General features: G+C 43.9%; 1 long non-coding RNA gene across 1 annotated transcript; it reads right to left on the bottom strand.

The window, feature by feature from the left end:
• Positions 1-390: 390 nt before the first annotated feature.
• LOC146834602 (uncharacterized) lies at positions 391-14,385 on the bottom strand. The gene is made up of 3 exons (XR_014960641.1): positions 14,181-14,385; positions 1,771-1,812; positions 391-1,690 (listed from the first exon to the last, which is right to left on the bottom strand). It is a non-coding gene; the product is annotated as an uncharacterized LOC146834602 (long non-coding RNA).
• Positions 14,386-25,889: the final 11,504 nt, after the last annotated feature.

The raw sequence follows: 25,889 nt of genomic DNA, 5'->3' as shown, positions 1-25,889 counted from the left end.
GGCTGGACTGTTGCATGGAGAGCAGGGTCAAGACTGATTTGCATATGGCTGGGTCCAAACTGGGGTGGCATGGTGAGCAAATAAAAGATGGATTAAACCCAGATTTGTTACTGGGGGTGAATGTTTGATTTGTTCAGCATTCTGTCCCTCATTTGCTCTTTTTGCTTTTCTGTGTGTGGGCATGTATAACCCATGCTGTGAGGACCAGATCAGTCCTCTTAGTTTGGGTAATCCCAGATAAAACTGAAAAACACTACCTTTCTGAGGACCGGTGTGTGTGTGTGTGGGGGGGATATAACCTATGCTGTGAGGATGTGGGTAATCCCTAACAGAAGCAGACATACACTATTTTTGTGAGGACCGGTGCATTATGAGGACCGGTCCCGGTAATGTGTTTAGGTACTTTGAGAAAGTGTATAAAAAAACTAAAGTGCCATATTTGCCTCAGTACGCTTTATAACATAACCTAATATCAAAGCACGCGTGGTGAATAGTAAATACACACTTCATCACAGTCAATCGGTGGTCCTCATAATAATAGGTAAGTTATGTTGTGTGTGTGTGTGCGCACACATGTGTTTCTGTGTGGGTGGGTGCCTGTGTATGTGTGTGTGAGACAGAAGAAGAGACAAAGACAGAGATACAATTTAATTTGCAGGCCTCCAAGCTGTATGACTTCAGCACCAGCCCAGAGCTACTGATTATGACCAGATGGGATGGTACAGAATTGGATACTGATTCTTCTGCTCTTTAAATGTTTTATATATTTGAGGTCCCTTAGGTTAATAGATCACATGTAGGTCTATAGCATGACAGTCTAGTCAAGGTTACTGTGGTCTCCAGTCAAAGGATTTTGTTTTACAATCAATTATGATCTGATTTATGCCTTGACTATCCGTGCCCCCAAGTAGCAGTTTTAAGTCAAAAGTAATGTTATCAGCTCCTTTGGAATTATCAAGCTACTTGTAATTGAGGCCAAAGTAGTCAAAGGAAAGTGACTGATTTGCACGATTTCCATACACCATTCGAACGATGACTACTTTGCTTGTGCACCACACAGAAATGATTTTCAATGCTGTGCACATTACCATCATTAAAGAGCTAGGTGTCCAGTGGCAACATCATCTACTCGGTGAGCACATCATTCCAAAAGTGAATTAGCCTACAGTGAAATGGAGAAACATCTCTACTAGTGATTATAGTTGTAACACTATTAGTGAACAGAGTTGCAAACTGGCCCCTTGTCTTCAGTAGCACCTTTATTGAGTCCCAACTTTTTAACAAACAGCAATTTGTCTACTATAGCTTACAGTCCTGTAATAAGAAGGAAAAAGGCATAGTTACAATTGCTAATATGCAAAATGCCTTTGCCTAGAATGCCAGGATAAATCAATCTTCTACTCATGAAATGGAGCACATTGTTTACTCTGTAATGCTGCTGAAAATCTTGAACAGTTGGGCGAGATATCTAACTTCTCATATTTGTTTGGTTTTAAGCCTGCTAGATAAGGGGAACAGTTAGTCAACTAAGGTGGCACTGCATGGGTGGACCTCGCTGCACCCCTCCTCTTTGTGACTTTCATCGATGAAGCACCTTGTTTTCTGAGCTCCAGTCTTCTGCAATTCAGAGGGTCCTGGACATCTTGGACACCATCAATCTTGGAGCCCCTGACACCATTGATTCTCGATCCTGTAAAATAAGACAGAAACCCTAGCCAGATCAGTCAGAAAACATGCATGTGCTTAAGTGTTTGTGGCTGCTCTACTTACCCCTTGTGAGTCACTGAATACAGCTGCATCTTCCTCCTTACTCTGTGAGAGAAACAGACACGAGCTTGTTGTAAATAAGAACCATTAAACTTTGCTCATCTCCAATCATGAACTAATGCAAAAGGTTCTCGAAAACTATTTGTCTTATGGAGCTGGCTCATCTGTCCACTTTTCTGGAGCATGCATAGTCTGTACTAACAAGCTCAATGCATGAGAGGAAGGCATGAATCAGGCCTGGTATGTGGTTGTGTGTTGCATGATGTGAAGGTATATATTTGTTATCTGTCTCACAATAGTGTATAGCACCATAAGCCCGACAGAGGACGAATCAAGCCGTCGTGCACCTACAGGTGAAACACAGTAGCAGCTCTAGCAGTTCACACCAAGACATATGGATATACTATAAAGATAGCCAGGGACTGTACTCTACATCAGTTTACTGTGAGAACAATCTAGCACTGAGGCTGAGAAGTGAAAAGACCAGAACACCATATGTTTGTAATGCCTATTACCATTTATTTATGTCAGTTAGCTAAATCCTATAGGCTGATGGACCTGCTTCAGACATGAACTGGAGACGCATTTTCGATGATCGTTATCATCATGCATGTATATATACATCTTCATAAGGAAAGAGCAATATAGCACCCAGGCATAGAAAGAGTAAGACCAGTAGAAAATCTGATTGCAAGGCGGGTTACCTTGTTCTTTATGCATAGTTGATGAGTCATACAGACTGAGACCAATGCCGATCATTCACTTTCAAATAATCATCCAATAGGCATAGATCAGGGCATTGTTGTTTTTCTCTGTCTACCCATCCTCCTTTCAAGGCTCATGTGCATCATTCACCACATGCACCGTTCTGGTGGATGGTGCAGGCAGGGGAAAGTGTGAAATAGTTTGTACGGGAGACTTTATATAATCCTGTCGGCAACAATTGGTAGGTGTAGCACTGTGCATATGTGAGACAATATGCATGTGCATTGGTCTTTGCGTGTGTCTGTTACTCTGGATGTGTGACTGTAGGTGTGAAACTTTGCATGCGTGAGACCGTGTGTGAATTGAATTCACCTATGTGTGACTGTCTTCTGATTTTGCTTCTCTCTGTGACATTTATCACATGTGACACTCTTCACCTTTGATACGATCCTTCCATGAATTTAAATGAGCTTGAGCTCTTTGCCAGTGTACATATGTATGTATGTGTGTGTGTGATCCACCTATTATGAGTTTACGCCCAGGAATTGGGAATAACTGCATGGCGCCAGAAATACTGGGTTCCTTACTGCGCAGTTTCCCTATTCTGGGAAGAAAACCACTGACAAGTGTCAGAAAGAGGACAGGTGGGGCATACGTGGAGGAGGGGGGTTAAACTATGCTCTTGTCTGCCTGGGAGGGGGGTATTGTCTGCCCCTCGTGCTGCTTCAAAGGTCAAGTGGGGGTCAGGCTATTCTGTTACTTATACACCCTGCAGCCCTGAAGACAGGTCCGGTGTCTCCAGGCCCATAATTACTGGGTTCTGAGTTTGCTGAGCCGCCAATTTCTGGCCCAGAGAGACTTGTAATTAGGGATGAAGTATTTCCACCCCCAGATATCTCTCCTAGTGAAATTACACCACTTGAGGGCCTGTCTATTTAAGGCTGCCTTCATGTTTGATGCCCTGCTTGTGTGTGACCTTTTATGTTTGTGATAATTCTCTTGAGTGAGACTTCCAAACTCAATAGGAATGTCTGCCTGTTTTAGACTGTGTATGAGAGTGTGGGGCTCTGCCGTTGTGAGACCCCCTATCAATGTAAACCAAGCTGATGGAGACACTGTGCCATTGTGAGACTCCTTGATAGGTGAGGTTCTTTTGTATGAGACCATTTGCCTACGTGAGACACTCCACCTGTTTTGATTTCTCTACATGTGAGGCACTCTCTGCTTGTGTTTGACATGTAATGTGTGTGTGTAAGAGAGAGAGAGAAACGATCTTCCTGTGTGAGACAGTTTGAGCCTACTTCTGAGATTCTCTGCCTGTGTGAAATTCTCACTTGGTGATGCTTATTTGTGAAACAATCTAAGCGTGTATGACTACTTTTGTGAGGGTCTACCTCTGTGAAACTCTGTGCTTGTGAATACTCACTGCCTCTCTGTCTGTTTTACTCTCTATGTTTTAGACTCTCATTCTGTAAGAGACTCTTTGGTGGTTTAAGTTGTGCTGTGTGTATGCAATTATATGCGAGTAACTCTTTTTCTGCCCCCTAAAGAAAATACATTATTTTTTCTCTAAATGACGAAGAATGTAGCAATCCAACTCAGCTTGTTGCTCATTTTGATGATGATCACGCTAGCCCTCTGAAAACAATGTACCCAATTGCCACCTGACTTGTAAAAATAAGTACAAGTTAAGTCATATCACAAACATACTCTCGAATCTGCACTGTCTCCCATTTCCAGCAGGGATTCAATTCAAAGCACTGGGCATCACTTACAACGTTGCTCCACCGAAAAAAACGTGCATGCTTGTGAAGTAATTACAGATCCCTAGTGGATCCAATGTTACCTGAAGTCACAAACCAACAGGACAGGAAATGGTGCAGAGAAAAATCAGATAAGATCCTCTGTCTGTGCATATAGACAATGGAGCACAGAAAAGGCAACATTTAGAGTAACTCTCTTGACAAGACAATGTGCCACAAATGTAACAACAAAGCTCCAGGAATGAAACAGATCAGGACCAAAAGTACTCTGAACGACAGGGTCATGATATGGGACTAATCCAGAATAAAACTGCTGCAGTTATAACACCAGGAACATTCTAAGGAAGACGCTCATATTAGGCCCTAGACAGGCAAATATAGCAATTTCCAGTGGAATACTCTTTCCTGACTCTCAGTGGTATTCCCTCTATATTTAATTTAAAAAATGGATAAAAACACTCCTCTTCCAGCAATATTTCACATCATCCATTTGTTAGATGCTATACTGACTGCCTCATCTGTCTTCATTATCTTTCAAATAAAAAAGACTTTTGACAAACTCCTCTACACATTCCCCATCTAAGTTTGAATAACTAGTTTTTATCTTCAGGGTGTAGTGTCAGAACCCCGCTATGCCTCTCAGCTGCTAGCTAACAAGAAATCTAATGACTTCTCAGGAATCTAGCACAAACACTTACAATTGTATGCACAACACACATGTGAATGGAGGGTGCATAACTGTACACAGTGCCTTAACATGCAGAGTGTGGCTGCAAGTCGAGGGAAAATGACAAGGGTCGTGGTTTATCTCACCAAGAGTGCAAGAGTGAATGCAAGGTGCTGTGGTACAGTGAAATCTCTCTGCGGGACCTTTCTCAATCCTTTATTGGCTGAGGTTGACAAACATTCTTAAGTTATACCTTACAAGGTGATGAGGAGGTGACCAGAGCCATGTCTCCTTCTCTCAGTGGCTGGGGCTGAGATGTAGCTTTTCAGTCTCATCCAATGAGCCATTGAAGCGGGGATCTGGTAAGGCCAATCGATACAAAACACCCAGTGCCAGGCCAGGAAACATCCTGGCATTTGCAGCAGTAGGTTCTCCCATGCACCCGATAACCATCACTCACTCAGAAAAGATTGACTACAGTTCTTACACCCACCTCTTTCAAATATCACTAAACAACTGCTGTACAGTATGGGCCTGATTCACAAAGGGCATCTGCACTCGTGGTGGAGGCCACGCAGTTGCAGCGGGGGAGCCCTCACTTGTGGCGGGTCCTCTTTAATGAGAAACCGCAGTCCAGAGGTCACGCCATGAGTGAGAACCTCCCGCCATGACTATGGGGTTTCTGCCAAGAGTGCGGAGGCCATTTGTGAATCGGGGCCTAAGTAAGTAACACATGGTGCTGGCTGAGGTCTGAGTTAAAGAAGGAAGAAGGCTGAGGCAAAGACAGGGGGAAGAAAAAGATAACAAGAAGGGACTAGGAATAAGACTGTTTCTGGCACTGGCGTAATTAAAGTTTAAGGGGCCCTCCTGCAATGTACACGGAGGGGCCCCCCGGTCCGGATTCAATCTGGAGCGCTCAGCCTGTATACGGTGCTGAGGTGGGCCCCTGCAGCTCAGGGACCCACCGCACCACAGGGGATCCGGGGGCCTGTGTTCCACCCCTGGTTTCTGGAAAAGTCATTCAAAGTGAAATTTCCTGATTTCAAAGAGATCACTTGCCCCGAAATTGCAGGTAGAGTCAGTAAAAACAGTTTCATAGCATCAGTGATCCTGAAAACAGGGTACTTGATAACAGTCATAAAGCGGGCTGTGGGGCTTTTCCATACTCTGGAATTTGCAATGAGAATTTGGATTTTGGTGACTCCTCCTTTTGTTTAGCTTAGGAAGAGATACCTTGCTGGTATTCACAGAGGCGTATTGAATATTCTGCTAAAGTAAAATGGAAATATTTATTATAGAAAATACCTTCACCCGTTCAGTGAGGCATTGTAAGGGCTTGCACAGATAGGTGTTAAAGAGATAAGAAAGCGCAGCCTATAAGTAAAAAAAGCATTCTGTTGTAATTTATCTCTATGGTTCATTCATCTTCCCCCTCCTGTACGTTCCCAGTTGGAATGTACACAACTGTCCCGGAGTTGAAGATTCCACAGCAGACTCCAGCTGACTGGAACCTGTGATGGTGTATGATGCACAATAAAGAGTTCCCTGTTTACTTTGTGCGTCATCCATTTTGTAACACTGGCGATGATTTGCTGTGTGGGGACAGCTACACCATTGCCCCCAAATCTGTACACCAGTGGCAGCTGTGCGATTTACCGTTTTGACATGCCTTTGAGAGATCCTGGTTATACTAACCTCCCAGTATTGTACAAAGAAGTCCTTCACACTTAAGGTACTTGCATATGTTCGATATTAGGCTTTGTCCTGCCTGTTTTCGCTGCACTGACCATATCTTTCTTGCTTTCCTCTGCGCTCCTGGGGGCCCTCTACTTGCTCCACAGCTCTCCAGCGGAGCCACCATGGGCTTCAGCATTTCCCCTGGTGTACAGCCTGTCGCATGAATTTCGTCACGCTGATAGGCACCGCCTAAGCCACAACCACCTCAGCAGCAACGCAGTGAAGTTCACCTTTGACTTCACACTCATGCTGACAGGCAAAGCATATCTAAGGTAGCCTGTCGCATACATTCTTGAAGGAAGCCTGCCTCATAAATTTCTTCATTCTGACAGGCACAGCCTATTTTATTATTAGAACTTCATTTCATAATTTTTGCCTCAGCGGGGGCGGGAAAAGTTACCAGCCATCTACCATGCTGTGGTGTTGGTTATTACTAGGTCATGTATCAGCCGTTTTCCTGCTCCTCCTTGATGTAAGCTGCTATGCACAAGGAGAAGTGATTCCATCGCTCACTTTCACCTCAGCAGGCGGCTCTTTCTATTCTTTTGAGTGTGGCAGCAGAAGGGCGGTCCCAGCTCTGTCGTTTCTTAATTACATCCGCGGGAGACTGCCAGCTTCTCACAGTGTCCCTCCCGTTGTTGACGTCCCAGCAGGAGGGCAGTCCCAACACCGTCACTTCTCAATTACCTCAGTGGGAGGCTGCTTTTCTCACTTCATTTGGTGTCAGCAAGAGGGTGTTAGTACTATTGTGTTTTTAGGTCTCGCCTAGCGTTGCAGCACGCATGCGCTTCACGCTCTGCGAGGGCTATTTCGTATGAGGAGATTTGAGAAGGGGTCTTGAAGCCCCGCCCCTCTTTTTCATTGGCTGGCATCACCGTTTATGTAAAACGGTGGCCGCCGATTGAAACTGAGGCTTTTTGGTTGCCGCCCTTTCCCCTTTTCATCTGGCCCATCCGGACAGGATCGTTTGCTTCATGGCTGTCGTGAAGCTATTTCTTAGCTGAAGGGGGCGTGTATGCTCACGAGTTAGTCTGTGCCTGGGGCGGCTGTCTTTCCGCAATAGCGAGCGCTTGTTATGCACTGCGACTTGGTGGGCTGCAGAATCATTTAATAAAGGTTACTCGACATTACAAAGTATAATATCATCGCCACTTTCCACAGTTGTTGGTTTAATGTGTTTTTTCGTCCCTCTGAGATTCTATTACGGAACAAACTGCATAATCTGCTTCCAGGTTCATCTGTACCCACACGTGGTGCTGTTTCACTACTATTCTGACATTAAAGTCTGATTTCAACAAACCGGTTTGGAACCTATCGGTATTAAGTATTAAGGTTCTGCTAAAGTAACATTTCTTCCCCGTGTTCAATGGCGTAACAAATCGTTAAGGGGCCCCCTGCATGATACCCTGAGCTGTCTATCCCCTCCAGTCAAACCCCTTGCATCCCACTCTTCCTTCCTGTCATGCCGTTCAGGTACCTAACCGCTGACCCGAACCCAATGTTCTCGTCTCCCACGAGGTGAATTTCTCTTTGAGGGCATCTACCAGGTGCGATCCTAATAATGTTGGTGTGAACACTATGTGGTCTAATGCATTACTTCCTTTCATGAATTTCCAAGCTCTACTGTAAAACTAAACACGCCCGATGCCTGTCTCTGACCCAAAGAAAGCCTTGAGCTGACTGCTACAGGGAGGGATGTGTGTGCATCCTTGCACATCTATACCTCAAACATAATACCTCCCTCCGCCAGTTTGCCATTTTTCATGATACATCAGATACCCTAGATCTGTCCGCTCACACACACACACCGCTGGCAGGCATCATTGCTAGTAGTAGCTATAATAGGCATCCTACATTATTGGTGACAGTCCTTTATCGTGACACACGCAGGAGTGGGTGGCCGAGCTCCACAGAGAGGCTGGCCATGAGGAAATCGTGTACAAACTAAATGACAAACTCAATGTCTTTACCCAGGTCCAGGGAGCCTTCCTAAATTCGGTAGACAACCTTCGTAGCACCCCACACTCTCTGATCCCTCACGCAACCCGTGCCTCTGGAAACAGTCCATGATTGCGGTACCTACCACCGTGAGCCTCTGCTGCACACTTGGTGACTCAGGGTATCGATAGCTTGGTTAGCTCTGGGCCGGATGCACAAGGAATAGCTCAGTACTCCTCTCCTTAAACTATCAGAATTTTTTCCTATGCTTCCCTCTTCCCCCTTCTCAGATCATTATCTCCAGAAAATGCAGTGGCCTTCCTGTGATGTACCCATCGGTTTGCGCATTATGTATCTTTGTATTGTACAATAACTGTGGTCTTTTTAGTAAACCAATTGCTGCTGTACTGTTTTATGGAGACCTTTGTCAGCAGATATATACATATCTTTTTACACACCTTTGTCCGCACTCCAGGTATTTCCATAAATAAATGTTGCAAAAAACAAATGCATGGGTTGACTTAGGCTTGTACAGGACGCAGCCATAACTGAGGCGATATGTCTCCAGTGGCCAAAAGTATAAGAAGCTCACCCTGGGCCATCACATATATGTGTTTTTAGGGTTCTCCATGCTTGAAATTATTGGGCTTAGATCTGTAGTTAAGAATGTCAGAGCAATGAATGGGCTGGGCCAATTTAACCTGCAAGATGAACGCACCATTCAGCAAGCAATCCGACAATTCTGTTACTATTGAACAAGAATGCCAACCACATATTGATTCTAAACGTCTGCATATGAATGCTGTGCTTTTCATGCAGAGGACTGAACTAATATATTCTCTTATAACACAGCATCCAATCCTGTGAACTTAGCCTACCCTCAAAAATGTACTTACACAATTTGCCTTCTCTCAGAACTTCCCAGATATATGCCTTACATCCACATCCTTGACTTTAATGGTTGCGAACACCAAGATGTGCTGCCTTCATCTGTCTTCCACTATATATGTAAATCCTCATTATGCAAGTTTTCACTGCTACGTTTGTGTTGTTGTGGTTTTGATTTTTTTGCAGGTAAATTTACGTTGGGGTCCCCAAATCTTATCATGTTTAGATGTGCTGTTTACGGTGTTTATTCAAATGCTTCTGGTCTGTGATTTGAGTTGTTTTTGTTTCTGGTGCTTCTGGTGTTTTGAGCCACATTTCCCCTTCTCATCAGCGAGAGTTCATGCAAACAGTTTTCTTCAGATCCCCTCATAATCAGCATTTGTTTTTTGAAGTGTTAATCTCCGAATGGTGACAGAATTGCGTGTGCACCTCCTGAAGGTAATGCATCCGCCCACAAGGACATATCAGCCGCCATCTTCACAGTTCCTTGGGAAGGGCGGCTGCCCCATATGAATCCTGTGCCTGCCTCTTCTAAATATGGATTTAAATGCTCTGCTAGATCTTCATTAGCCCAGTGCCTTGACAGAGGCTACCATTCAAGAGCAGCAGGAGCTTGCTAAGCCCCTTACCGCCAGTGGGAGGCTCAGCGTTAAAGCAATGGGACCACAAAAGCCAGTCTTGAAAAGGGGAGAAAGGCGTCTGGAATGTGGTAATGCAGGAACGGTAACAGGTGATTTATTGGGGGACAGGAGTACACAAGCAATTTCAATGCAATAGGTCTCGCATTTTCGAAACTTTGGCCTATTGGTATTGTTAATGACAATGTCTTTTAATATTGCAGTTTTTTTCACAGAATAAATAAAAGACATTGTCATTTGCAATGCCAATAGCTCAAAATCTGGCAAATACAAGACCTATTGAATTTTAACTTTAATAAGCGCTGCTCTTCACGGACACCGCGCTATGCAATGCAATAGGTGTTGCTTTTGGTATTGTAAATAATAATGCCTTTTAATTTTTTTAAAGGCATTACCATTTACAATGTCAATAGCTAAAAATAATGTCATGTCCTCGCACTGACAGGCACAGCCGGCAGTTCTTAGCTAGACTGTATTGGGGGGAAGTTCAACTATGCCATTTTCCACTTTACGTCTTGCAGCATTCTGTGTATTCGAATACCTTTTCCAGTTATTGACAGTTTATATTGCCCACTGAAAGCAGTTTCCCATCTGTTAGGCTTACGTCTTGTGCTGTACTTTTTCTATATCCTAGATCTCACTTTGGTCTATGGGAATGTACTGAAGTGTTACCCAATTCTCTTGGACGCTTTTGCTGCGACTCTTTCCCTTTGTGCCCTAGGCACTTTTACTAGGTTGCTACCTATTTTCACATATTCTACCTAGACTCACGTGCTTTCATTACCAGTGTTTTTAGGTCTCGCCTAGGGTTGCCGCGAGACATATTATTAATGAGATTTTAGAAGGGGACTTGAAGCCCCGCCTATCTTTTTCATTGGCTTATGCTAAACGGTTGCCTGCCATTGGAAATGAGTTTTTTGTTGTTGCCGCCCTTTCCTCTTTTCGTCCAACCCATCCGGACAGGATCGTCTGCTTTGCGGCTGTCACGAAGCAATTTCTTATCTTTAGGGGGGGGCCATCTGTTTCTAATTAGCAGTATCAGGTTACTTGTCTTGCTTTCGTTTCGCGTCCGTGTCTGCGTGCGCATGGGTCATCTATTTGTTCGCGTCCGTGTAATGCTTGTTTTGGGTAGACAGCGCGGCAGCTTTTTATTCATCACTCCTTGACACTCGCACGCCCGAACTCCAGACAGCGTTGCTTTTCTTCGGAAGAGCAGTCCGAGTCTGCGCACTGGAGAGGAGAACATGAGAGAGAGGGGTTGGATGGAAAGTAGGGTTTTAAACTGCTCGTTTTTCTTTGCTCCTCCTCGGCTTCTCACCTCGCCACATAGGTGCACGTGCCGAGACCTAACACATATCGCCCGTTTCTGCTCTTGCACCGTTCTCTCCATTCTTCTCTGTCCCTCTCCCCTCACTTCTCACAAACCCTCTACCCTCCCAGTGGTTCTGGAACAATATTCACACTTGGGTGTGCTGCCTTCAATGTTACATCACTGATATCACAGGGATTGTGAAAAATCCAAGTGCCACAAATGAGCCATGCCCAGAAATTGGGTTTTAATGAATAGTTGTAATTTGTCACCAACTAAAGTGCTTCGATTTTGTTTCATCCGCTTACAAATGTTGTTTCCGTCACACTTCAGAATTTGACAAAACGCTTCATTTGTGCTTTCCTGTTAATTTATTTTGAACAATTTGACTGTTCCTTTATAGATATTTACATGTTGTTGTTTGTTAGAAGATAAGGATATCCTATAGTCTTCCCAACCAGCAAGTTTGCCACATAATTCACTTGACAAAATCTTCATACTTTGTCAGGGTTTTAGATGGAAATATAGAAGTTCAGGTGCTCACTGTTTAAAATATATGTTTACTATTAAACATTGCTGGTACTCTCCTATTAAATGCATTGCAGCAGTGCTGAGAAGTGCAGGTACTCTCCCTTTTAAATTAAAGAAGTGCAAGCACTTAGTCTCGGACAGTAAATGCCCATTTAAAGCACTGCACTTTGCAGTAACAGAAGAAAAGCAAACATCAGTCTCCATGTCAAAAGAATAGTTTGTCAGAAGCCTAGACTGACATTTGATCTCTGTCGTTAATGCACAGCAAACGTGACAATGTAAAGACAAAATGTATGATCATCTTTAATGTTGTTCACCATTTGAACATTTGGGGATGTTGCAGCACCCATGTACCCCTCATTCCTCTAAATCCATCGCCTTTGGCCCATTGGCGCAACAATAAATGAGATCCACCACTCCCCCCCGCAGAATGTGAAGAAGGGCCCCTGAGTCCCCTCTATCTCACAGTTAAATACCCCCCCAAAGGGTTGGGGGTCCGCTGAAGGGGCTTCTGTTATGTCCCTGCTTTGTACTCTCCCCTCTGTCTCCAAATTCACCTCTTTCACCAGCTCCATTCTCTTTTCCTCTCACCACCTCCTCTCTCCACCCGCACCCATCCCCCATCGCTTCACCCTCCTCTAATTATAAGAAAAGTGTACCCCCTGAAGAGATGAGAGAGAGAATATTCCACGTAGCTCATGATGGACATTTGGGACGCAGCCTCACTAATAGTAAAGTATGGTTGAAGTGCTGGTGGCCAGCTATGGACATCATGGTAGAGGCCAAGGTAAATGGTGTATGGAGTGCATGAAAAAGTGACAAAACACATCAGGTAAGCCCCCCCCCCCTTTCCTGTTGAGGTCCCATACATGCCATGGTCTAAACTTGCACTAGACATCATAATCCCTCTAAATTTGAAGGTTCTGAAGGGGTGTTTCATCATAGTGCTAATATATTAACACATGCGTTGGGTGGTCACAAAGTGTGTGCACCAGATAAACACAGATAGCCTCATCCAGTTTCTCAAAGATGCCTTTTACGAAGAAGGCATTCCGGACATCTTAGTCACTGACAATGAGGTACAGTTTACCTCTGGTCTTATGCAAGAGTTCCTCACGGAACTGCAAATCCAATACCACAGGACCGCGTTGTACTGTCCCCGTGCCCAAGGGCTGGTCGAAAGAATGAACAGAATGATAATGGAGTGTTTGCAGAGGGATGAAGCGATGGGTGTGGCAGCCAAATCGGCACTTCAGAATACAATATGGGCTTATCGCGCTGCACCTAACTGTGACATGGGTATTTCTTCCTTTGCATGCTTGAATGGTAGAAGCCCTAAAACAAAGATGACTGCTACATGGCTTGAAGGAAGGAGTGCATATGAGGTGGACAGAAGGGAAGTGTCAAGGAAAATATCCCAGCACCAGGATAGATACAAAAGCAGATATGAATTTACCAAGCATGTAATAACCCCATGTCTCAGAGAGGGAGATTGGGTTCGGGTTGAACTTCCCAAACCACGGAGGAAGGGTGATTCAAGGTTTTCTGTACATCTTAGAATAGCTCGGGTAGGAAAAAATGTTGTGCATATTTTCTCCCTACCAAGGGAGGTGTGTTGTAATTTATCTCTGTGGTTCATTCCTCTTCCCCCTCCTGTCCGCTCCCAGTTGGAATGTTCACAACTGTCCCAGAGTTGAAGATTCCCCAGCTGACTCCAGCTGACTGGAACCTGCGATGGTGTATGATGCACAGTAAAGAGTTCCTTGTTTACTTTGTGCATCACCTCTTTCGTAACACATTCAAGAAAAATAGAACTGGAGGTAGAAGGGTAAAAGCAGACAGCAAATGGAAACAAGTTCAGCAGTAACATATTCAAGTGAGATGTACAGGAAGTGCTTGACAATGTCTCAAACCAATAGGTGATGAGACAGGTGTCAAAGAAGACAGTGGCTGATGAAGTCAAACCAAAATCTTCCTAAATGTGTAATATGTTTTTTTTTACAAACAAAAGCAAAATACTGGAGTAGTTGGGAAAGATCACCATAGCTATGGAAACTAAAGGCAGTGGAGTCCATGGTGATAGGTATGGAGCTGGTAGCACATTCGCTGGAGGCTAGAACAAATTCATGGGAGAATAAATTAGGGGACATTAAGGAACAGACAAACAATAAGGCGAGGTTAATGGACACAGTGCCAAGTGCAATGTGCATTCCAGATGATAATGTATCTTTTCTTACCTGTAGGTGCAGTTTTTCAGCCTGCAGAGTTTTCTGGATTCACATGCTGTGCATTATTCTGCCATCTGGTGGTTGGGTCTGGAATTCTCTACTATTTTGCAGCTCTTCTTCAATTTTTTGTTTTTGTTGTCTCTGGGCATCGACAGACCCCCATTTGGTGTATCCTGTGACGTTATACGGCTTCCTCCTGAATTCCCACCTTTGGTTGCCAACATCAGATTCTTTTTTTTTCTTCTTCTTCTTCTTGTCTCCTTCCATCTTCTTGATGGAGGCGTGTGGGTCTCTTGTGAATCCAGAAAATTCTTCAAGCTGCAAAACTACACCTACAGGTAAGAAACGATACGCTTTGTAGTGTAAATATTTTCTGGATTCACATGCTGTACATAGATTTCATAGAGGTTTTATTATTTTTGTGGTGGTTGGGTTGAAAATGAGCTTTGATTTGTAAACAGATGTAAGACCATTCCACTTGAGCTTCCTTGTTCATTTGAATGCCTATACAGTAGTGTTTTGTGAATATGTATAGAGATGACCATGTTGTGCCATACATAAGTCCTGTAAGAGTATATTTGCTAAAAAAGCAATGGTTGCTCCTTTTTTCCTTGTTGAATGTGCTCTTGGGGTGGATTTGAGTTTCTCCCCGTTCGTGTGGCACAGTTGAATTGTTTGCGCGATCTATTTTGAAATTGTGCCCTTAGTTACTGGTTTCTCTGGATAGTTCTTTGAGAATATGACAAATAGTTACATTGGATTCCTGTTTGTTTTCGTTTTTTCAATGCAGTACATTATGGGACGTCTTGTGTCCAGAGTGTGTAGCATTCTCTCTGCAAGTGTCTTTAGTTTTGGGGAAAAACTTGGAATTTGTATTGTTTGATTAATGTGGAAATGTTAAACGGTCATTGGAAAGAACTGTGGGTCTGTCCTCATGATGACCCTGTCCTTGTGAACCTGAAAGTATGGTTCTTGAAGTGTGAGTGCTTATATTTCACTCAACCTGTGCTGAGATGTTATGGCCACCAGAAATGCTGTCTTAAGGGTGGAATAGAACAAACAGTGGGAAAACCAATATACCCTTAGAGCAGAGGTCTTCAAACTTTTTTCAGTTGAGCCCCCCTAGCTGAATTTTTATAAATGTCGGGCCCCCCCCCCACTACCTGACTCTGGTACACTACATAATCGAACGCCATTCGCATATCCGAAGCCATATCCGGCAAATAATGTTAAACACAGTAAAAGTGTTTAGTAAACTGCAGGTTTGTGAGTGTGTGTGTTTAGATGACAGAGGCTTATTACACTGTACAAATCAAAAATGTCAAAGATAAAATGTGTGCAAATTGTTTTACTAGGGTTTTACTGATGCAGTTAAGTCATAATGTTAATCATGTTGTCATTTGTGTCCATTGTCTTTATACTTCCGATTGTATTACTATATAACTGTATGCCACATAAGGTGTAGACATTATTCAGTCAGGCAACAAGTGGCGCTTTACAGAGGTCCTAAAGTAAGAAATAAATATAAGGCATGAGTTGCGTACATTGCTAGTAAGCCTTCCGTTCAACACAGGCATGGAAAGGCTGCCAAAATTTCCCATCATCAAACGCTCTCTTCCGCCTTTTCGCAAGACTGGAGACACCCAACCTTCCAAGCACTTTGTTGCAGGCTTACGATGAAGCGTTAATTTGGGAGCAAAATGTGACAGCAGTAAATTTTGCGAACTAGCCACACTTGTAATTCACATAACTGCCCATTTGCTGCTGGCACAAAATGAGCATGGCACAATCTGTACATGTAAATGCAAAAAAAATATTGTATCAAATATTTAGGTTCGGGCCACATGCTCAAAGGCTTTCAACCTTGTCACTGACAAAAACGGCCTTCTTCATTGCTCTCACTTTCTTTTATTTGCCTTCTGAGACTCCCAGCACCATTTCCACTTGAATTCCATTCACTTAGTAAAAATAAAATAGTAGTCATTTAATTGATTACACTTTGTCATGTGAGGGAACCTAGGCTGTGAAACCAGATAGCAGCTTTAGCCAACTGCCATTCATTTGTCCCCTAAGTCATTTGTTTTCAGCGTATTATACAGAAATATCTGTCTTAAAATTGTTCTCCACCATGTGCTGTGAACTGTGGAGGAGTGAGTGGACCCAGTGCCCAGATCACAATTCCAAATTGAGCACTTGGAGAGCTGCCAGGTGCCCGGGTCCAGTGGGCCCACAGGATTGTACAAACCAAAGAGAAGTGGAACTACCAGCTTTCACTGCATCCAGGTGTAAATTGCAATCAGTGAGGTGCCTGCTCCTCGCCACTCGCAATATTCTGAAGACCACGGAGGAGAGATACATTATACTTGTTTTTCCAGTGATGGTGAAGCATATCAGATATTAAACATAGTTCGGGCACATGCTGTGGAGAAATACATTTTTGCTTACATCTCCAAAAGAGCTGAGTGAAAATTCACCAAACCAAGAACTGAATGAACACTGAATGGTCGAAAAGCTGCTTTGCCATTAAAATGTGATGGTTTCGGAGTTATGCACGCCGAATCTTTCCTATGAAAAACCCCATGTTAATTTGAGGAAGTGTAAGGTTGTGCACCCCCAAACCAGTATAATTTCTGAGAAATTTGAGCATCTGCCCACTGAATGCTGTTTACCCATGGCTTAGAGCAAACTGCTTGGAGGAAAAAGTTATTAACTGTACAAAATATGAATTACTATGGAGTAAGTTGCCAAACCAACCTTCAGAGTACATGATGTATTAAACAAGCATGAAAAATGGCTACATTACATATGCACTTTTGTAATATTTAAATAAAACGGTGAGTGTATGGCATGCTCATATTTATGCAATTTAAAGAGAAAGTTTGCCTCCTTTCTTTGAAAAACTAACCCTCCCGGATGGTTAATTCCATGAGCTGAAATGTTTCAGCTGTTTCAGATGCTGTGGAAGGCTGGAAGCCTCCTGTGCTGTGAAACCGAAAGCAAATTGCTCCCGCTTTTCTTTCAAAAATACAAAAGTATGGGCAAGTCGTGCCCGATCGATTGGTGCTGCGGGAAACAATCTAAAGTGAGATTTAAGGGTGGAGTGCGCGCCCCCCCTGAGATGGTGTGGTGCCCACCTGGGGGGGCGCGCCCCACAGTTTGAAGAACTCTGCCTTAGAGGCTTGGGAATTGCAAATGATAAAAGGTAACTGTGCCTACAAGGGATTTTGTTTATGATACTCAGTGAGACTAATTATGCAAATTACTCTGTGGTTAAGTCCTGATTGTAACTAACCTTTGAAAAATCGAAAACATCAATTCACTCATTTATAATTTACTTAATATATCATGAACAATTTCAAACACGGGTGTAAGTTTCTGAATTTCTTGTTCTTTTAATGTAGGTAAACAAAGAAGGGGGTACAGATTGTGATAACAAAAACACAATGACAGGGGCAAACAAACCATATACAGAAATTGTAACCTTCAAATAATTTGTGTTACCATCTATTTCAAACCAATAAAGACAGAAAAATAATCTGACAGAACAAAAAACAATTCCTGCCAGACTAAATCATTGAAGAAAATAGATGAGCTTGTCGACGTTTCGGTCTTGATGGCATGTGAGTCCGTTAGACCATCTTCAGGATGGTGAAAGGAGAATCACAATTGACCCATAAAGCTGGTCAAGCATATATCAAGAACCAGATACTTTGCTATATATATAAAAATTCCAGATCGCGGACACCAGAACAGTAACTTATTCAGTATGGTTGTACAAGCTGTCTGTGAAGGTAGTGGAAATCCAGAGGAGCAGTGCCCTGTACAAGCCGCTCGATTGAACTGAGTGTCAGCATAAGCAAATCCCATGAGATTGCTTTTATTAAATGGCCAGCTTGGACATTCACCAAGCATACTAAATAAGTTACCGTTCCGGTGTCCAGAGTCCTGATCAACTTGTAGCCTTCATTAGTAGGAGGTTACTCCCCAGGGAACAGAAGTAAAGAGCAATAGAAAGGGAAGCTTTTGCTGTGGTCTGGGCAATGAAGAAGCTAATGCCCTACTTGCTTGGGTCTCACTTACAGGTTCAAATAGACCACAGGCCCCTCAGATGGTTAATGCAGATGAGGGGTGACAATCCTAAACTGTTGAGGTGGTCCACCTCCCTACAAGGAATGGACTTTACGGTGGAACACCATCCTGCAACAGAACACACCAACGTTGATGGCCTTTGCAGGTTTTTCCACCTTAGTGAAGAGAGCTTCAAGAGATTGGGTAGTTCTCCCCACTTTCTGCTGGGGGGGAATGTGTTAGACCTGACATCTTTTGGTATGTTTTCCCCTGTCTTTTTGCTTCTGACCTTCTGTTTTTAACCATGTGCTGAACTTCGTTTTTGCTGACGTTAGGACTCTGGGCACTTTACCACTGCTGACCAGTGCAAGAATGCATGTACCCTGTGGCTAAAAAGTAATTGCATTTGGTTCCTCCATGATTGGCATAGTTCATATACTGGTAAGTCCATAGCACAGTGCACTACATGTGCCCAGGGCCTGTAAATCAAATGCTACCACTGGGCCTGCAGCACTGATTGTGCTACCCACATGAGTAGCCCTTCAAACATGTGTCAAGTTTGCCACTGCAGAGACTGTCTGTGCAGTTTTAAACTTCCATGTAGATCTGGCAAGTTCCAAAAACATTAGAAGGAGTACACCCTCAAAGGTAACTCAATACCTCAGAGCTAGAGAGAGGTGCACTAAAAGGACAGAATCGTCCTTTTTGTAGAAGACCCCTCACTCACCAACCTAGTTGGTGACATGCTTCATCATCGGGGTCCCACCCGGATAGCCGAATGCCATCCGGGTGTGCTGCGACACCTGATTACAGTGGAGCTGGTATTTTTCTTTTTTTGTGGTGCAGGTGAAGGAAGTGATTAAAAATTGGTCAGATTTAACTCTCTATAAGAAACTCTTTAATTCTTGAGCAACTGAACAATATTAAAAAGATCAGGAGATACCGTGTGAGGTTAAATTGACCTGAGGTATCAACAAAAGTGAAGTGAAGTAAAAAAGTGAAATAGGTCTACATGTTTCAACCTTGTGGGAAAACTATCCAGGTTTTCGTCAGGACCGATGTTAATAACCAGGGCGGTCTACACACGCTAAGGTGTACCCTACCCTTGGTTAAAATAAAATCCCCTCATGTACTCACAGTGGAGAAATCCTTACTTGAATTTCTTAAGGAAAGTTACTAGCAGCGCGGTAATAGCGTGCCTCAAGGGTGCCGAGGTCACGTAGGAACATGCTACGTAGCTTAGCATTGGAGCTGCCTTGTAATACTTTATAAGTGTAACTTCCTATTGGGAGCAGAAAAGAAATTGGAGTTTGGTCTCTCTGGACACATCTTTTATTGAAGTTGGTATTGAAAATTGCAGGTCTGAAAATGCCACGTTTAGAAAGTCGCCATTTTCTTACTTTAACCATTCTGTGCCCCTGTCTGTCCCTAGAATAAACATCTGGGTTGGATGACGGTTTGGCTTTGTGAATTCACTCTAAACAGTTACACACAAAGGGAGCTGAGGTGTGCCCTGCACATCCTGAAGGCCCATCACCAGGCAGATGAGCCTTCCTGTGCTAGAGTGGTGGGAGGAGCTGACACTTGCACCTGAATAAGGCTGTGCCTATCCCAACACAAAGAGCTGCATAACCTCCAGTAGTGTGTCTGGAGCCAGGGCCAGGAAGGGCAGTGTGGTGTGCACTACAAATGCCTTTCTTTGAAGTCTCTCTACTTCAAAAGGTAAAATGGGTAAAAGTACTGGACCTCTGACAGCATAGACTCAGAACACTTTTGGACTGAGTTCATTCTGCCAGGAAGAGGAGCTGTTTTGCTGCCAGGAGGGACTGCTACTTTGCTGCTTTCTTTGTTGTGTTGGCCTGCTGCTTCTTGCCTCGGAGTGAGAGGACTGGACTTCTCTCTCTACATCCTGCTTTCTAAGGTTCTCCACATACTTGATTAGGCTTGCCTCCTGTTGCTTAAGTCTCAGGGACATCAAAGACATCACCTGCATCTCTGTTGTATAATGACCATTTGTAATGAACATTCAGAATATATGCATGTCATCTTGTTGCGTCACTGGGTTCTGAAATGTCAATTATAGAATGTGAAGTGAGGTGTGGTGGCAGTTGGGAGTGGAGCTGAGGTGTGGAGGCTGTGCTGTGTTTTACTGCTCCTCAACAGTGAGCCATACTTTATGGAAATAAACCATGCTTTGAAATGTCCTTGCTTTGAAGATTTATTCCGTGCTACAACCTTGCAACAGGCACTTGGGCTCCTCTGCTGTGATTCCTACCCTGCCAAGTGGTGCCAAATCCACTCCTGGGCCTTGGAGGTAAATTTGGTGCTGCAACCAAGAAACCGGTGCATCGACTCCAAAGTGTCAGTTCAGAATTGTTGCATCCCCACAACTTGGAACTGTTTGACAATCTCTTACCCTACTCCAGGAGCAAGCTAGACAATAACACTACCCCTACCCCCTTAGCCCAGCTCCCCATGGAGGCCCTTCCTACAGATAACCACATCCCACTCAAACACTCCCCCACCTCACCCCACTACTTTGTCATAGCAAATACCTTCTCTTCCACCCTTGGGATAGTCACTCTTCAGAATACTACCGCTCCATTCACCATCAACGACCCTGACCCTGGCCACCCTTACGGCAACTTTCCTACCCAACATAGAAGTGTGCATGTTATTAACCCTGCTCAAAGTCAGGATGTGATCTTGGCCTCTCCTAATCAGCTATCCAACTCTACGATATCGATAGAGGCTATCTCTAGCTACCTATCACCCAGCTCCCTAAAATTGATTTGCTCCCTCTATTATAGTGTTAAGACCACACAGGAGCCCAACAGCCATCCCTACATCTCCAATATCCATGACCACCCTCCATCTTACCTACGTGGCATACCTCCATGTATTAACCCTGACCTCAATCCCATCACCTTTCCCCTCGAGACACCCAACTCTTCTAAACACGGCCTCAAACCAAGGACGAGCCCCTCGTCACCAGCATAAGACACTATCCCCCAGCCCAATCTACCAGATTATAACATAAACCCCAATACTATCTCCCAAATCTACTCTACACTTGATGCTATAAAATTAGATCTTCGGCTGATGAGGGCTGACATCCTTAATCTACTTCATATCACCTCTAAACTGGAACATAACTGGTCAAATCAACTGACCCACCACCACTAGCCTAACATACCTACCTCCACTCACCCACCTGCTGACACCCATGCCAACAAACAGGCTCCACAACCCAGATGGAGATGTAAACCAAACCTAGACCATTCCGCTCGTCCCAACAGATTATTCAATTACCTATCGAACAACGATATCCTCTCCCTAATATCCTCGTATAAGCCCGCCCCTATGAAACTCTTCTTGCTTAAAAATTCAAACTATTATCACCCATCCTCACAGGGAATCACTGCCGAGACCCAGATCAACTAACATAACGTACCTCCACTAGATCCATCACTCATGCATCTACCAAAGTCATCAAAACTCACCTTAAATGCTATCTACTCAACTGTCATTCTGCAGTGAAACACGATACCGACATAGCTGCTCTTTTACTTAACTTGGACCTAGACCTCCTAATTCCTATGGAAACCTGGCTAAATGAATCGTCTTCCACTATTCTAAGCATCCTAGTTCCACCCACCCATGACATAATCTGTCTAGACTACACTAACCACCACGGAGGTGGTCTAGCCTGTGTTTTTTCGGATCAACCGCTAAGTAAAACAGTCATATACTATACCTATGTCTTCCTGAGAATATCTGAAGATCAACATCTCATCTAATAACAACTCAATGTGCACACTGCACATGTTATACCACCGGCCTGGAGATAATCATACATTCACTGATCAAATCATGGCAATCATCTCTACCAATAATAATCCTCACAACAACAAGATCTTTCTCTGCGATTTCAATATCCATTGGAATGACACGAATGACCCAACAGTTAGCTGTTTGAAGGCTTTTCTCCATGACCTCAACGTGATTCAGGTGTGTAACAGCCCGACTCATATTAAAGGGGCTATTTTAAACTGAATCGTAGTAGAGGAGAACTGCATCCAAATTGACTCTATTTCACTGTGTGATTGGAGCCACCACCACTGCATCACCTTCTCTATAGTTGAAAAGGTTACCATCCTCAAAGGTCAGCCTCAAAAACCAAATTGGGTTAGAGACACCTGCAACTTCAACCTAGGCATGCTGTTGGGTATCAGCTGCAACCTCTTGTCCGCTCCCTCTGACATGATTGACACACAAGACCTCACAGAGCACTATGTTAACTCTATGTCCAACATATTGGACTTCAGTGCCCCAAAACAATTAAAGAGAACCCCGATAAAAAAAATCTAACCTATGGTTCAACTGTAGCCTTAATGAAGAACGTTGTTCCCTCAGACTTGCGGAAAGAGCTTGGAGAGCGACCCCCTCTCTAATAAACCTAAATTTTCTGCAGCAAAAACAGAGCGCCTATAACAGGCGTATTAGAAGCTCCAAATCAGTATTTCCAACAACAGCTAGACAAGGCTGCAAAGTGACCCAAAAAAACTATTTGAATTTGTTAAAACCAAATTACTGGGAACCATAATTTCCCTTCATCAGACCTCAAAACACTTCCAAATTCTGAAACATTTGCTTCCTTCTTCTGTGAGAAATCAAAGCTAATCTCCGGAATGTAGAGACTCTCTTACTGATAAAAGCTACCTCTCACCTCCCCACCATAGCTCAGGATGGTTGCCCAGGCAGGCACCTCCCCCTTCCTTAAAACAATGACTCTTAGTCCATCTTCTAGACACTTGATGAAAACAACACCTTCCAACTTCTGATCTCCCTAAAGTACCACTTCAATGACCCGTTCTCTCCAAATGAGACTTTATATCTCCTACTCCCCTTATGGGCTAGGATTATCAATGCTTCCCTCACACAAGGCTCCATTCTTGACTGTCTAAAAAGTGGTCACGTTACCCCTTTCTTAAAAAAGCCTAATGCTGACCCTGCTGATCCCAACAACTACCGCCCTATCTCCAGTATCCCTCCTTTAGCCAAGCTCCTGGAAAAATGTGTTCATCTGCAACTCTGTAATCACATTACTCAATTCCAACTCATCAACCATTGCCAATTTGGCTTCAGACCAGGTCACAGCATTGAAACCGCCATGCTCCACATTGTTGATGACGCTCTTCATCTTCTCGTAACAAGTCCTGCTGATTAATCCTTCTTGACCTATCAGAGGCGTTTGACACTGTCAAACACGAGATTCTCATGAACCTCTTTGAACTCAGGATGGGTCTCTCATGTACTCTCTTAAAAGGGTTTGGCTCTTTCCTGCAAAATAAATCTCAAAGAGTCCTGATCAACCAAGCCCTGTCGGATCAGACACCACTCACAATTTGCGTAACCCAAGGTTCTTGCTTTCCCTCACCTTATTCAACCTGTATATAGGACTCCTGATGAAAATCCTCATTCTCTCGAACATCTCCTACCACATGTGCACTGAAGATATGCCTCTCCTGAAGACATCAGCAACCTTAACAACACATTAATGAAAACACAACATTGGCTGACTCGTAACCACCTCAAACTTAACACACTAAAAACTGAATTCCTCTCAATCTCTCCACCCAATCCCACCTCCAACATCAAAGACTGGCTCCCACAGCTTAAAACCTTGAACTGTAGCCCACATATCATCGATTCAGCGAAATCGCTCAGAATTATATTGGACAACAACCTTTCCAAGCAGAACCACATCAGTGCCACCACCAAAGGGGCCAATCACCAACGCAACATATTCGGGAAACTTAAATCTTTTCTTCCCTTTGCAGATCTCAAAACAGCGGTTCAAACACTTGTGATGTCCAGACTTTACTATGGGAATGAACCCTGGCAGGCTTACTGAAAAGTAAGGGCCTCATTTATGAGTCCCTACCGGCACTTTCGCCCCCTGGGAAGTCATTTTTTTGATGTTCCTGTGGTGCAATGTGCCACTGCATATTTATAAGGCACGTAGAACCACTTTACGTGGATTTTTATGGCCTTCTAAATATGTGCCCCTTTCACGCAGAAAACTGCGTAAAATGGGCGTTCTATGGGTGTTGCTGTGTGTGTTCCCATGGAACCTGACACATTCCCAGATTTACAAGCAATCGTAAACCTGGGAATGTGTCAGAACCTGATGCCGCCCCAGGGGTTGCGTGAGGGAGGCGCAACGAAGAGAAATGAAAACATTTCTCCTTGTGTTTTCCTTTTTCTATGTGTGCTGCATTCTGCAACACACAAAGAAAAAGGAAATCGCCTGAATTAATTGATTTTATGCAGGAAGGTCAAAATCAATCAGCCCCACAACGCAGACACCCGTGCACCATGGTGCAAAGGTGCCTCCGTTGGCACACGGCAGCCCATTGTGCGCCGGCGCTGGGGAAAAGGACAGGAAGGCTCCATATCACATAGATACAGCGCATTTCTGCCCTTTTGTTTTGCCGTAGGTTATCGCAGCAGGAAAAAGTCCATAAATGAGGCCCTTCACTAGCTCCACTTAGGGCTGCCCTGCAAGCTGCTGCCCAGCTCATCACTGGTACGAAAAAAAGTGATCACATCACTCCAGTCCTACACTCTCTGAAATGGCTTCCTTATGAAGCAAGGATTTAGCTGAAAATCACTTGCATGACACATAAAGCCCTCAACCACAATACTCCTTGCTACTTCGCCCAGAAATTGGTTCGATCTGGAGGGAAAAGACCTTCCCGAAGCACAAGCTCTCTATTGTTGAAACCACAAACATTCAATTAAAAAAAGACCTACAAGAGAGCCTTCTCTAGAATTGCCCCAAAAATGTGGAACTCTCTTCCTCCAGAGACACGGACCAACCCTTCCATAAAACTCTTCGAAAAAGAAGTAAAAATGCATCCAATGAACAGCTTCCTGCCCCACGGTCACCAGACCTGTTACCTTTACCACTGTGAATCTAAGCGTTCTTGATTTTATCCCTTTGCTTCCCTTGTGCCATCCTACCTTTTTACTATTGTATCACGTATCTATATTACTCTGTTATTTTCCCATTTTACCGCGTTCTGATACCATCAATGGTTTAAAACTATACCTATACCTAACTATATGAAACTTCATGAATAACATTTTTAAAAAATAAATCCCTGTGAAACTGATGCATCGCTGCTGTCTGCACCAAAGCCGTGGACACCACTCACCGAGTGTGCAATGAAACGACCTCGTCTTTCAACGCTGCAGCGACTTTGCCGCAGCCCCTCTAAGTCTCTAGCACCTTGTCAATGAGGTCTGTGATGCACCGCTCCAACTCTGACTCTGCTGCAGCCTAGGTCTTGCCTGGCTTTCGACCGGCACATCACCTTCAGCCCAGCACTTCCACAGGAGAGGCGTATCTTCGCGCTGAGACATCAATGCATCCTTACCCCTACTTCACCTTCAGGAGCAGAGGCCTCGTACTGCAACCATCGCATTACCCCCTCTGCGCAATGCCACTTCCCAGAGTGGCTAAGCTACAATGACATTCACTGCCTTCAGGAACCAATGCATCACCTGCACCCGCGACACCTCACTTCCTCTATGCTATGCATCGTCTTTGATTTCTGACCAATTGAAGTTACTGTAAGAGGG

Source organism: Triturus cristatus, chromosome 4_2 (genome assembly GCF_964204655.1).
Source record: "Triturus cristatus chromosome 4_2, aTriCri1.1, whole genome shotgun sequence".
NCBI classification, from domain to species: Eukaryota; Metazoa; Chordata; class Amphibia; order Caudata; family Salamandridae; genus Triturus; species Triturus cristatus.
This window is presented reverse-complemented; position numbering and strand designations above follow the sequence as displayed.